Here is a 14,212-nt window from a genome sequence, read left to right on the forward strand (position 1 = left end):
TTAACCGTTTCCCTAGTAGTTCGTATTTGTTCCCATTTTACTTTAAAATACAAACAACACCATGAGGGACAAGCTACACGGAACATTTTGCCCTTTTTATTTCCTCGAGGTAGATTTCTAGAGGTGGAGTCACCGGGTGGGGGTATGAACCCATTTACTGCTCTTCACACATGTTGACAATCCGCTTTCCAGGAAAGAAAGGCTGAGACCCCACACGCCGGGGGCAGAGCCTGCGATGCCAATGGGCGGGTCGGCGAGCAGCTCGGGCCTCCGTCCTTTCCCTCACCCATTTGAATGACCCCCCGAAAACTGACCTCACCCGAGCTCACACTCGTTAGAACTTAGGTTAACTCATCACTGGACATAGTTACCTCCGTGGGTCTGTGGAATCCCCGAGGCATCTTCCCGCAGGACCCGGACTGTCCAGGCAGACACTCGGGCAAGAGGCCTCGCACCGGAAACTTCGTGCGGACGTCTCGGGGGCCACGTGCTGGGCAAAAACGCCAGAGTCCCGGTAAGAAGCGGGGCCTTAGGATGTATCCTCATCAAACCTTCCGATCGTGCTGACTCCTAGCATTTCCTGAGTATCTACTCAATAAATTTTGTGTATCCATTCAATCCCGGGAATAACCCTGTGAAGTAGACGTTCTCATCACGTGCATTCGAGCAGCAGGATGAGAAAACGGGCACAGAAACGTCGAGTACCTGGCCCGGGGTCACACAGCAGCGGGACGGGCTTGATCCCGTTCCAGTCCGTGTGACCCCAAGGGCTGCTCCCTCGCCTGCCACGCTGTACTGCGGTGCTGTCTGGCCGGTGGGTGACCAGTGCTCTTGGTCAGCCAGTCTTGAATTGGCGGGAGGGTGCACAGGCCTAAAACTCCATCGCTGGTGCTGGTTTCTAGTAAACTCTTGTGAGAACAGCAATCAACAGAAGATTCAGCAGCACTTGAGGCAAGGGTCCATGTCCATCGGAGGAGTCAAGGTGAAAAAAAACAGATGAAAATAGTTTTTATTCACTTTCCTGTGTGTCCAGTGAAGGGCGACATTTCTTTGTCCCTCTTCCCTGTGCTACCGAGAATGACCGGGACTGAGACTTGGCATGTCCGCCAGAACCCTCCTGGTCCCGCCCAGTGACTCCACCCCCTCTCCCCTGGCCCTCGGCCTGGCTGTGCCGCGTGTGCTGTGCGTGTGGCTCATGTGTGCCCGTGCGTGTCGCTCGCGCTCACTCCCTGGTTTGCCGGTGCAGCCAGGGGCAGCCCCGACCCCCGGGCCTGGCGTGGGGAGGAAGCGCCGTGTGGCCTGCGGCGTTGGGCACAGCACGTGCTCAGAGAGGTGACGTGTGCCTGGAGGGGCGCCGTGGCTGTGTGAGGGCGTGGGCTTGCGGTGACAGGGGAGGCTGGAGATGGGGATGGGGCTCTGTCTGGGAATGCCCTGTTGTAGGGTACATCACAGTCCCCTGACGGGTTCGTTAAAACACAGACTGCAGGGTCCGCCCCCAGAGTTGCTGATTCAGCAGGTCTGGGGCAGGGCCTGAGAATCTGCATTTCTAGCCATTTCTACTGACAGCCTCATGGCTTTGCGCTCGGCCTTCCTGCCTGCCTTGGGGTGCCCTGACCCTTCATCCCCAGCTGAGCCCAGTCACTTCGAAGCTGGGCAAGCTTTCTCCTGTAAGCACATGAGCCGCCTCCAGTGATGGGGACAAATGAGCCGAGAGGCTGCCCTGTGGCTGGCTGCCCACACGTCAGACACATCTGTTCTTCCAGAAGCGGGGTCCTAGTGAGAGCCCACAGTGGAAACGTCATGTCGGGAGCAGTACAAAACAGGGCCGCCCATCTTCACACCGCCTGCAGACCTGTGGGTCTGTGCTGGGGGAGGCCGGGAGGGGAGGCTTTACAGATGGAGACCCTTCTTCCACACGCAAATTCCTGCAAGGTGCCGGACAAAATGTACACTTTCACACACTCCACGATGAGAGAACCAAGTCCACTGTGGGTCCTGGAGAGGGAGCCCCCGGCCACGGAGGTGCCAGCGGGGGGCATGGGGAGCAGGTGTCTTCCCGCCGAAGACCTGGGGCGTCAGGGCTGGGAGGGGAGCCGTGGCCTGTAGTTGGGCTCAGGTCCAGCCTCTGAGGTTAGGACTCAGCAGCCTTGGGACATTACTAAACCCTCCGAGCTGCGACACTGCGTCTGTAACAGCAGAATCCGAAAAGTTCCCAATTTGACGGGGTCGGTGTGGGGATAGGAGAGGCTAGAATGTATGTGGACCCCCCGTGGGTCCCCTGCAGGCCCGGGAGGTCCCCGCACGTGTGGCTGTGTGGGCCCGCAGGACGGAGGCCCCTGCTCCTGTGAACTGCCCAGGACGCCAGGCTGCAGCCCTGGAGGACAGCAGGTGATGCCTTTGATCCTTCCTGTGACCCTTCAGGCAAGGGCTTGGCTCACAGACTAACCGACTCAGGCCTCCCGCCCCTGTGTGGCGGCCTGGGTGTCGGTTCCTGGGGGGGGAGGGGTCCAGCTGCCCTGCTCCAGCCCCCGTTTAGGATGCTGGTGAAGGAGCAGGGACTCCACTGGGCCAGAGGTTCGTGACCTTAAACCTGCATCGCGATTCCCTGGAGGCTGTTAAAACTACTGAGCCTTCTTCCCCTGCCCCCAAGTTTCTGACTCAGCAGGTGGGGTGGAGGGAGCCTGAGACTCGGCCAGCACCTGGGTGAGTCACACTTTGAGGCCCACTGTATGAGGCTCATCTCTCCTAGGCCCCAGATGCCACTGAGGCTTGGCACAGTTCGGACCTGATGTCACCAGCGTGGGGCTCCAGTGACCGTTGGGGGGCTCGGTGTGCGGGCCCTCAATACCTGCTGTCACTGCCGTGGCTGCTTTCTGTCATGGTTCTGTCCCTGGGCCTGTCGCCTTCTGCCTTTCTTCCTGAAACCACTTCCTCAGCCCTCCACTCCAAGGGGCGCCCAAACCTGGCCTGAGCTCCCTGAGTTCCTTGCCCAGTGAGAAAGAACCCACTCACTCTTGTTTCCTCCCTTTGCCTGTTGCTTAGGACACGGCTTCTGTCACCTTCCGGACTCTGTGAAGCTTCCTCCCGGCGCCCTGCCCCTCTCCCCACCCCCCAGGATCAAGGCCCTCTCCACAGGGCCTCATTTTCACAGGCCTCCAGCTTCCCCCTCCCCCAGCAGACACACCTCCCTGGCCTGTGGCTTTTCTTGCTCTGCTCTGTGTTTGGCCAGGGCCCCTTATCCGGAACTTTCCTCCAGCCCCACAAAGGGGCACTAAGGGAAGGGCCGAAGGCTCGGGAATGTGCTGGTTCTGGTGGGAAACGCTTGCCTCTTGTGGCTCCAGCTGCAAAGTACATATGAAGCAATTATTTACCAAAGGGAAAGGCAATAAAGGAGCTCAATAAATATTTGTCGAATAAGGGAACACAAAAGCTACTTTCCATGATGCACACTCAAAAACGCCCCTTTTGGAAAAGCACTTTGATCTGAGAGCCTGCAGGTGTGCGTGCAAAGCCCTGCACGCTTGACCCTAAGTGGGAAATGGAAGCCCTAGGTAGGAAATTTCTCTGGCACCATGATTTCCAGTGCATTCTGTGGCAGCTGCTGTCCCAGGCTGATAAGTGCCACACACCTCAAAGGGACTTGGGAGGCACTGGAGTGAATAAATATCCAGGGGCTGCATTGCTGGGCTGTTCCACCTGGAGGCCCACAAGACAGGGTCCTCCTGCCTGGTTACTCCCCGCTCCAGGGCCGCCCCTCCTGCTGCTCCCCGCCTGCAAGTTCAGCCTCTTGGTTCTGGTCAGACTCTGCGTTTTCATTCTTCATGCTGCTGGCATTTCAGACCTCCACCTGCTGGGGTGCCTTTCTCAGTGCAGGACCCCAGTGGGGGACTTTTGAGACCCTCCGGAAACTTCCTTCTGACGCACCCTTCCCGAGGGCAGGCATGTCCTGATTCCTCCCTGAGGCTATGGGATGTTTGGGACCCTGTCTTGATGACCATCTTAGATGTCGAGCCCCGTGGAGGGCTTGGCCTGGGAACTTGGATCTGGGGGCTGATGGCGGAGGGGGGTGCATGAAGGATCAGTCAAAAGATGTCGTTGTTCTTGCTTTTAATTTAAACAGATTTTAGCTGAGCCTTCGCTCAGTGCCAAGCTCTGTGACAGGAGCTGGGAATGTGGAGATAGATAAGACACTCCTTGCCCTGAGCAGAGCGAGGGAAGATGACAGATGAGCCAATACACCCCATTACAGAGAGATACATGGCTGCGGAGCTCACTGTGATTGGCTCTGGGAGGGAGTGTTCAGGGAAAGCCTTCTGGAGGAGGCGACATTAGAGCTGGGTTTTGAGGGATGAATAGGAGTTCATTCAAGTGCGCAGAGGAAAGGTCGGCCCGCATTCCAGCAGAAGGAATCGCTTCTGCGGGGCCTGGCAGGACTGAAGGGCATGATGGCTACGGAGCTGTGATCATTGGTGAAGTCCTCGCTGGGTTGCTGGGGTGACCAAAAAGGACTGGGGAGCAAGGCGTTCGTCTTGGAGAACAGTGTGAGCTGTTCTTCACTGACTGCTTTGCCCCCTCAAACCATGTTTGCGGGGCGTTCCCTGGCAAAGGGCAGCATGCCATCCTTTGCCCGCGACCCTCTCTTGTCTGCCCTCTAAGTTCCCCGTCCCTCTCTGAGTGTGTCCCTTCTGGGATAGTCTGGTGCTGGGTGCTGTTATGGCGCGAACGATTCTGAGACCCACGGAGCCATTGAGATTAATTATGAGCCTTTATTAGCCGGCCAGCGACTGACTCTCTACCACGCAGGGCTAGAGGAGATCAGGCCCGAGCTTTCAGAGCATGCAGCTGATAAAGCCTAAGGCCATATCCTGGTGGTCTCCTGAACAAGCCAGCAGATTACAGAAGTGGAAGTTGGCTGTTAGCATATCTTTGCCTGGAACAACACCCTTAATTAACAAGTAAATGGATCACAGAAGCAGACATTGGCCATCTTCATATCTAATACAATACACTTCCTAAACCACACGCAAGCAAGTAGGACAACTTCTGGTATCTGAAGATATTTCTTCCCTGTAGCCGACTTAGCTAGTTGGCTCACTCGAAAATTTTCTACCCTTAACAGGTGCAAGGGGCTTTCACAGCCACACAGCAGGGGCCGGAGCTGCTCCAGCAGCTGACAAAGAAGCGCAGGGCAAGGACCCGGGGGTGGTTCATGCCCAGGGGACCAGGGAATCTGTCTGTGGGCAGAGAGAAGGAAGGGCAGTCTCCACCCCAGCACACCCCTGCTTGCTGATCCCCAAGTGGGGCTCGGAACAGGGCTCCACTTCGGAGGGCACTGAGGGTACCAGCAAGGCGCCTCGTCTGAACCAGGCATAAGAGGCAGGGCATAGAATATGGAGCCAAGGCCAGGCGTGGGGCAGCAGCGTCGGTCAGGGATGCCCGCCCTGGGCGGCAGCACGGGGGCTCAGAGCGCACAGGGGAGCAGGCGCTGCCGGGTGTTCCAGCAGACGCCTCCCTCTGGTGTAGCTGGCTGAGACTTTCGGAAGGTGGGAACTGACAGGTAGGAAGGAAAACCAGCTCCGTCACCTGGGGGAGGAGGCATTTCACACTTTTCATTGTCTTCCTCCACAGCGTGTTGAAGGTTTGGCAGGTGCGACCAGCATGTTTCACACTGGTACCTAATATTTATTTGGGGCTTTCCCTGTGCCAGGCACTGTGCTACGTGGTTTGAAAAAATTGCCTCATTTAATCTTCATACCTGCTCCGCGTGGGAGGTGCTGTTACTATTTCTACTTAGAGACGAGAAGCCATACACAGGGCAGTTATGCAACATGGCCAAGGCCATGGACTGCCACTAGGAGCCGCGCCCCTGAGCACTGCACGGTGCTACCTCGTCCCCAGGGCACAGAGCTGAGAAGAATGAGCTGCGCCTGCACTGTCTGCCTGTCCTGCCACCCCTCGTCCCTGCTCCCACCTCCGGGTTTGCTGCTGGGGGATGGGCTGGAGTGAGTCGCCCTCGTGGGTGGGAGAACAGGGCTGCTCTGAGCTAAGCCATCCTGTTCCGCCCTCTCTGCTCCCCTGGCTAAGCAGAGGCTGGGGTGTCTGTAAGTTGGGTTGGCCTTCCTGGGGCTGAGAAGCCACCCGGAGCTGAGTCACAGAGATTTTCTTGGGATTAAGGATCTTCTGAGGCCCATGGTACCTGGCTGTGGTGGAGGCAGTTGGCCCTTCCAGCTGGGCTTTAATCCTAGCAAAATATTTGGTATTTCCAGTCATTCTGGCTGGAATTAAACTTAAATCAAACCCAAAAAGCACAGCCAGGCAAATGTGAGCAACTTGCCAATGAAACCAGGCATGCAGCCTGCTCGGATCCTGGTCTCCCTCCTCAGGAAATGTGGGCCATTCACACCCTGTGCCCGGAAAGCAGGAGGGGAAGAGAACAGAGCACCCATCGGGCTCCCGGGCATCCTCCCACCCTCGCCACCCCCTGTCGGGGCCTGTCCCTCGTAAACCTCCATGTGGTCAGGTAGCAGGCGCCCCAGCCAGGTAGCAGAGCGCGGCAGCCAGGAGTCAGAAGCTCTGGTGTCTGGCTCAACTCTGCTGCTATCGTAAGTCTAGAGTCACACAGTTCCAGTTGGGGACAGAGAAGCAGCCCAGCTTAGCAGCTAGCAGCACGGGCGCTGGAGCTGGTGTGCCTAAGCCTGACTCCAGCACCTGCTGTGTGACCACTGACCGGTGACCCTCGGGGCCTCAGTTTCCGCATTGGAAAAATGCTACCTCATTTGGTGATCGTGAGCGTTCAGTGGGTCGATGCGTATAAAGAACCGTGCCTGGCGTATGGTCAGCCCTGTGTGTTATTCTCGGGGCCTCGGTTCCCTCATCAACAAGGTGTGGCTGGGGTGGGGCGTGGCCAGCAAGGGCCCTCCTCATGCTGTGTTCTCTGGTGGAGAACTAGGCCCTGCCCCACAGAGAGCACCTGCCCTCTGGGGCAGGAACTGGCTGGACAGACAGCACGACACACGCCACAGCCATACCCCAGCCACGGCTGTGTTTGTATGGAGTGTGTGCGTGTGTGCGTGTGTGTGTGTGTACTGCTGATGTATGTGTGTGTATCTGTGGGTATGTGTGCATATAAACACGAGGACATATGTGTGTAGATGTGTGTATATACGTGTGTGCCTGTGCACACCTGTGTATATGTGTACAGGTATGTGTGTATATCAATGTGTATATGTGCGTGTGATCATGTATGTGTATGTGTCGTGTGCATATGTACACACATGTGCATGCATACGACTATGCATGCGTGTACGTGTATGCGCGTGTGTGCGCGTGAGTATGCGTGTCCAGGTGGAGAATGCAGAAAGCCCCCGTTCGGTTCTCTGTTGACGCGCTGAAGGGACGGTGCCCTCCTCCATCTTGTGCCGTGGCGGGAACACGTCTGGTGGGGGGCAGGAGTGACTCGAACCCCAGGAGGAGATGAGAGGAGAGGTGGAAGGCGAAGGAGAGAAACAAATTGTCAGCTGACGAAATCCAGCAGGATCCGGAGCAGAGGCCCTAGCGAATGCTCAGTGCTGGGCACGCACTCCAAGCTCTGGGTCTAACGGGGCTCTGTCATCGACAAGGCAGGTCAAGCTCAGAGGAACCTTCCCGAGCTTGTCAGGGGTCAAGCCAGGGCTTGAGAGCACTGCAGACCCCCAGGCCTCGGCTTCTGCGCCACCCCAGTCTACGCCTTGGGGCGAGGCGGACAGACGGGGTCAGGCTCAGTCACCAGGCCCACACTCCGCAGGGCTCCCCGTGCGGGAGGTTCTTCGTCCAGGCCACGGGCGATGTTCGGATGGCGCCCAGCTCCGGGGCGGGGAGTGGTCAGTGGCTCCAAGTGCTGGGTAACCGTGTCCGCAGGCCTGGCGTCGGGGAAGAACTTCTGAGAAGAGGTCCCAGGTCCCCCCGAAACCAGGGAGGCCAGAGGGCTCCGGGAGGCGGTGAGGTGGTCCGTGTAGACCCCAGGGAACTTATAGTTTATCTGTTTACGAAGCGCGTCTTTGGGCAAGTCAAGTGCCCATTCTGAGTCTCAGTTTCCACATCTGCCGAATGGGGCCACTACTCCAACTTTTGGCCCCCCAAGAGTGAGCCCTGCCCCTGACTCAGCGCGTGCCTCAGCGGCTGTGTGACTTTGGGAAAGTCACTTAACCGCTCAGCCTCAGTTTCTTCTGCGTGAAATGCGGGTAACGGTGGTCTGTACCTCCCAGGGTCCCGTGAGCATTAACTCCAGTAATGCTTATAAAACGCTTAGAACGACACCCGGCCAACGAAAGGGACTGGCCAGTAGTAATGACCGTGGCGATCCCCGTGTCTCACCAGGCTGTCAGGAGGACGGGCGAGCTCGCGCGGAGACTGCCCGGGGCAGGAGGGTCTGTCGGAAGGGCGTAGGTCGTGTTGTAGTGTGCAGTTATTCATGGCCTCCTCCCCTTTGAGGGTGACATACGTTCTCAGCGTGTTGCCTGGGCACCTGACCCTGCGACATGCATCAGCCTCTGGAAGGTGGCAGCGTGACGATGCTGCCCGGGCCTCAGCGGAGCTGCAAATGGAATGAACCAGGAGCGTTTCCACCAGCGCGTTTGCTTTTCCCCCCGTGTCGCCGGAGGGGTTCGACTCGGACGGGGTGGCTCCTGCAGCCTGGGCCCCGGGGTGAGGAGTCACGGGGCAGAGTCACAGGGGCGCGGTGACAGCCACCCACGCATGCTGGGCGTGAGAAGGAAACGCGCGTCGTTGTGAGCCGCGGAGATCTGGGAGTTGCTCGGCACCAGAGCCAAACCGACCGGGACAGACGACGTTAAGAAGAGAAAGAAATAGGGTCTCTGGGTAGGTGTCCCACGACCCACTGCAGAGGCGCGAAGCCGGGTTCGTGTACGTGCAGGGGCGCGCACACACGTGACACGCAAGGACACCCTCCACGTGGTCGCCCCTTGTTTCCATGCCGCCCTCCTGGGCACGTCCCTGGAGCTAGCTGGGTTTTCCGCAGGGTCTCCCCACGGCCTCCCAACCCCGGCGGCTCCTCCCTCGTTCCTGGCCTTGGCTCCTGGGTCATGCTCATCGAGAAAGCCAAGAAGCCCTTTGCCTTGGCTTCTGTCCTGTTTGCTTTCACTTGTGCCATCCTGTTGTGGACGAGAAGGAAGCCCGCCAACCTCAGCCCCTGCCACAGGCCAAGGCCAACCTTTCCCGGCCTCCGGTTGGGTTGTGGTTCCCTCCCCGTGGGTCTTCCTTCCAGAGCCAGGTCTGTAAACGTGGGGAGCACGTGATTCGTTACCTGACTCCCTCCTGACCAGAGGGGACCACAGGGGAGGAGCCTGAGGTGTCCGCCCTGCTGCCAGTCCTCACGAGTGGGCACGGAGGGGCTAAAACCCTGCAGTCTTGCTTTTGGGAAGAGGGGCTGCTCAGATTCTGACCTCGCTGGTCTGGGGAAGTTTTCTGTTTAGAGTGCTTTCCACCCAGGAGGCAGAGCAAACATCTGGTCTCACAGTTCCCCTGTTCCCTGCCAGCCACCCTCCTCTGGGATCCCAGGCATTCGTCCCATCTAGCTGGGCTTTGGCGGCCTCTGTCTCCCCTCCCACCCAGGGAGCCATTCGCAGCCGCCCTCCTCCTGCGTCTGCTTCTGGCCCTGACGGGAATTTTCCTGTGGCTTCTTCTGTGGTCTCCAGTCCTGCAATCTGCCACCCAGTGCTCGCAGGCAGGCGCTCTGTGCACGGAGGACTTTCTGAGTGAATCTTGGTCCAGTGTGGCTGCTCGGGTGCTCGTCACAGGGGCCTTGGAGAAGCCGCCTCTGTAGTCCAGCAGCACCCCAGCCGCCTGCCCAGCTCATGGCAGCCTCGTCCCTGTGTGTCCCTGTGTGAGGGTGCAAGGACCAGAGGCGGGTACGCGGAGCAGGAACGGGGCTCCGGCTGTCTCAGCGGGATTTGTGGAGACTTCTTCCCAGCTCCTCGCCATTTTGCACAGCAGCCGGTGCCCCCTCAGATGCCGTGTCATCGTGTCTCTGCTCCTGCGTCTTTATAACCCAAGCAGCTCGGCTTTTGTCAGCCGCTGCTTCTGTGGCTGCCGCCCGCCCGTCTCTCTTCTCCACCCCATTCGCTTCTGCTCGCTCGTGATGTCTGGTGCTCTGTGGCTTCTGCTTAACTGCTATTCCTCGTGGGGTCTCTCTGCTGACTGGAGCCATCTCTGTGCGGCTGCTCTCAGGACCCCCCGAGAGGATGTGGTTGGGGCATTCCTGGCCTCTAGTCCTGGCTGGACAGAGCTCTGTGCCAGGCCACCTTGCAGGTCACCGGTGTCCTCACGATCAGACCAGACGTGGCTCTCTTTGAGTCAGGTGCCGAGCCCCAGATGAACTGGTTGTCTGTGGCCAGCTGCATGGCCACATGAGCCAAAGCAGGGCCACCAGTGGATAAGGAAGCACAGTGGCTGCTCTCGCTTCCGAATGCGGTGTGGGTGTGGGGGCGCTCACGGACTCTCCAGCCGCCTAACAGCACCCAGACTGCATCAGGCCCTCACAATTCGAGAGTGCCATTATCTACCTGCTTCAGACCAGCCCGTCTTTCTCCTGCTGCAGCTCAGCATACACCGTGCCTCCAATGGGGCAGCGCTTCATGCACGCCCCTGCCACCCTCGCCCCCGTGCAGAGACTCCCGCGCCCTGTGCCATCCGCCTCCCACTCAAGGGCCCGCTCAGCGGCTCCAGCTCTCCCTTTCTCCCTCAGTGACTCTCGCCTTCCGGGGGCCTCTTATTCCTGCCGTGAGGACTGGCCCTGGCACGTGGTGTGTCCGGCACGGTTTTCCGTGTGCTGTCACCATACCACCCCTCAGTGGGGCCGACACTGGTCAAGGGCCGCTGTGGGTGTCAGTCCTCGGCACCGTGGCACCCGGTCCTGCTTCCCCGCTGTGGAACAGCCTCTGCCGGCACAGAGAGGAAGGAGGCAGGAGCTCTGTGTCTGGCGGGGGCTCAGACAGGAACCCGAGCATGATTCAACACTAACAGTGGTATTTGTGAAATCGGATCATGTTACTCCTTTGCTTAAAAGCTTCTAGTGCTTTCTATTTGTACCAAGAGTCACATGGAGCCCTCTGTGTGGCCTGTCGGTGCCCGCATGACCCGGTCCCCGCTGACCTCGTCAACCCTCTCTCAAGCCACACTCCCCGGCCTGCCCTGCACCCCACACCCACTGAACTGCATCTGAACTCTGGCTTTTCGGTTCCTCAAAGACACCGAACTCTGTCTCCTCAGCCAACCTGCAAGCTCCGTGCGGCAGGGCTGGCCTTTGGGACGGTGCTCAGCATGTATAGGTGTTCGACGGACATTTCTGAGTGATGGAGTGAGCAAGCTGTGTGTCGACGTGAGCAGATGGAAGCGGGCGGGCCAGACTGAAGTGGGCAGAGGTAGGGACAGGCTGGGGCCCTTCTGGTCAGACTGGGAGGCTGGATGCCAGGCCCGGAGTCTGGGCTGCACCCCGCAATCTGCAGCCAGGGCTGGGCAAGGAGCATGAACGACTCAGCAGGAGGCCCTGGCAGCCACTGGTGGGACGGACGAGAGCATGATAAACCTGGAAGCGAGGAGGCAGGTTTGGAGCCTTCGGGACCACCCGGGGCTGGCTGGGGAGGATGTGGGCGGGGTGGGGCCTGTGAGGGTGGGTGAGTGCGGAGGCCTCGGGGGGCCCTATGGGACAGAACCGAGTCCCGGAAGATGGGGACTCGGGGTCGCGGGGTCTCTCCTTGGGTTCCTGCCACACCCTGATTTCTAGAAGGGCGGAGGAGTGGCAGGGCCTGGAGGAGGGGCAGGTTACCAGACCAAGAGCCCGGGGCAGTGGCCGCGTCAGCGTGGCACCATGGTGGTGTGGGGGGGGCTTTGCCTGACATCCGACGGGCCTGGTTTGCGTCCCATCCCTGTCACCTGCCGGCTTGTGGAACTTGGCTGATTACTTATTCACACTGCACCTCAGTTTCCTTATCTGTCTCGTGGGAATAATAACGTCCTATTGCAATGGGTCCCCAAGGTGGTGCAGGTGGAGGGCACCACACAAGACCCCACAGGTAGTCAGTCCGGGGTTAAAGAGTATCGACTTGTAGCTAATGCTATGGACAGAATACTAACATTAACCACACAGACTGGGGACCAGGAAGGGCTCGTGCGCGAGGATTTAGGCACGAGAGCTCGGCTGCAGGATGGGGTTCCCAAGAGAGTGTAGGCCGGCCTTGGGAACACCCTGGCCTGAGTCTGGGCTCTCGGAAGGTCCCTGAGCCCTTGGTGGAGGCTGAGGTACCCCTCAGGCCAGCCTGGCTGAAGGACCGGAGTGGCTAAGCCTGTTGGTGATGAACTTGACTCAGCTTTGAGGAATGGGGGACAGAGGTGGCAGAGGGCACTGCTGCCAGGGCCCGTGTCCTGATTCAGCGTCTCCCTACTCCCTGGAGACGTGTGGCGGAGGCAGCAGTTGAAGCCACACTCACGGTGTGGCCTCAGGCTTGGCCGAAGGTGCTCATGAGCTGGTGCTCCCTGTCTGCAGACAGAGCAGTGGCCCAGGCACAAGGAGTGACCGAAGGGGCCGCGTGCTTCAGGGGGAGATGCTGGCCCGGGCTCTCCCGCAGGCGGAACAGCTCTCTCGCTTCGGCAGAGCGCCTCCGCCCTGCCCCGGTTCCGGAACCCGGCTCACCTCGCGGTGGACACTGGATCACCAGGACGTGCACTGGTCTGAAGCCAGCACCTGGAGAGGGACCCAGCGGCTCTGCCTCCGATGGAGCCGAGAGCGAGCCTGGGCCCTGCCGCTTCTGAGCAGTGGGTCCTTGGACGTTCCCGGACGTCTCCACGCTTCCCTCTGCACATCCACAGACAACGGAGATCGTGCTCGACAGGGCTTAGCTTGAAAGTCAGTAAATGCTGGCTAGTTATTAACATTCACGAAAAAGCTACCACGTACACGATCCCATGCTACCCTCGCGATAAAGCTGTGGCACGGACGAGGCGGTTGTTCTCACCGATGCTTTGCCGAGGAAACAGCGGTTCACAGAGGTCATGTCGCCGGCACACAATCCCAGGCTTTTCCCCCTGGAAGCCAGCGCTCTGTTCCCTGGGCCAGGGGTCCCCGAGGACCCCTCTGGCCGCTTAAGGTTCTGATTTAGCAGGCGCGAAAGGCTTCAGTGAATGATCTTTTTACCGGCAAGCTGAGGAGCGCTTATGGAGGTGGGAGACAGAGGCTCTGCCTTCTGCCTGCAGCTCCAAGCCGAGGCTGTGACACTTAGGTCCCTCAGGAGATAAGGAACAGCCCAGGTTGCCATGCACCAACGGTGGACACCGGTCACAGGAGAAGCCAGCTTCTCTCCAGACCACAGCACGAAGCTCCAGGGAAGGAGGTAGTGGGGAGCGTGGCCAGGAGGTGTCCCCTGCCCTCAGAATATTCCAGAAAGACGTTGCTCTTCAAGAGTGGCCAGCTCTGGAGCTGGACGGCCCGGATTCGAATCCATCTCCCCGGCTTCCTAGCCCTGTGGCTTTGGAGGCCGTTTAATCTCTCTTGCCTCCATTTTCCCATGTGACACGAAGGACCCCACCTCCAGGAAGCAGCCCTTGGTGCGCAGTGAGCAGCTCCCACTGTGGGTGACTCTTGTGACTGCCGCCACTTCTCCACAGTTCACGGCCAGACCCAGCCAGGAAGAGAGACGCACGGGGACGAGTGTGGACATAAGGTGGACCCGAGAGAAGTCACGTAGGCTTTGCTCCAAAGCTCCATAATCCCCCCGGGTGAGGGGGCACGCCGGGCCGAGCCCCACCCTCTGCCGGGCCTTGCCAAGTACCGCCTTGGAAACGACGGCCACTCGGAAGCTAGCCTTGCTCTGCAAGGCACGCACCACAGGACACACGGTTGTTCGGCCACCCCTCTGAGCTGTGTCCCCTTACACAATGCTGGAGACGCGGGGACTCCGTCGGCGAGGTGGCGAAAGGCGCGGGTCAGGCCAAACGAGTAGGTGCCCGGAGGAGCCGTCCGTGCTGCTTCTTGGTGTCCTGGCGCCGGAAAGACTCGGCTCGGGCTCTCGGTGCTGGAAACTGTGCCTCATCTTGGGTTTTCTCCATCACCAGCACCGCCGCTCTGCCTGGATGGCCGCCCGGGGGAATTTGTTCAGCAAAACAAATAGAAATGTATTTGGTATTGGATTGCTGGCAGCAAGGATGGGTTCTAACTGCCCTC

At 59.2% G+C, this 14,212-nt stretch overlaps 1 long non-coding RNA gene across 1 annotated transcript; it reads right to left on the reverse strand.

Annotated features, from left to right (window-relative positions):
• Positions 1-4,746: 4,746 nt before the first annotated feature.
• On the reverse strand, positions 4,747-10,045 carry LOC120585103 (uncharacterized). Its single transcript, XR_005648227.1, has 2 exons — positions 8,353-10,045; positions 4,747-7,898 (listed from the first exon to the last, which is right to left on the reverse strand). It is a non-coding gene; the product is annotated as an uncharacterized LOC120585103 (long non-coding RNA).
• Between the last annotated feature and the right edge of the window lie 4,167 nt (positions 10,046-14,212).

Source organism: Pteropus medius, unplaced genomic scaffold, assembly GCF_902729225.1.
Source record: "Pteropus medius unplaced genomic scaffold, Ma_sr-lr_union100, whole genome shotgun sequence".
Lineage (NCBI taxonomy): Eukaryota > Metazoa > Chordata > Mammalia > Chiroptera > Pteropodidae > Pteropus > Pteropus medius.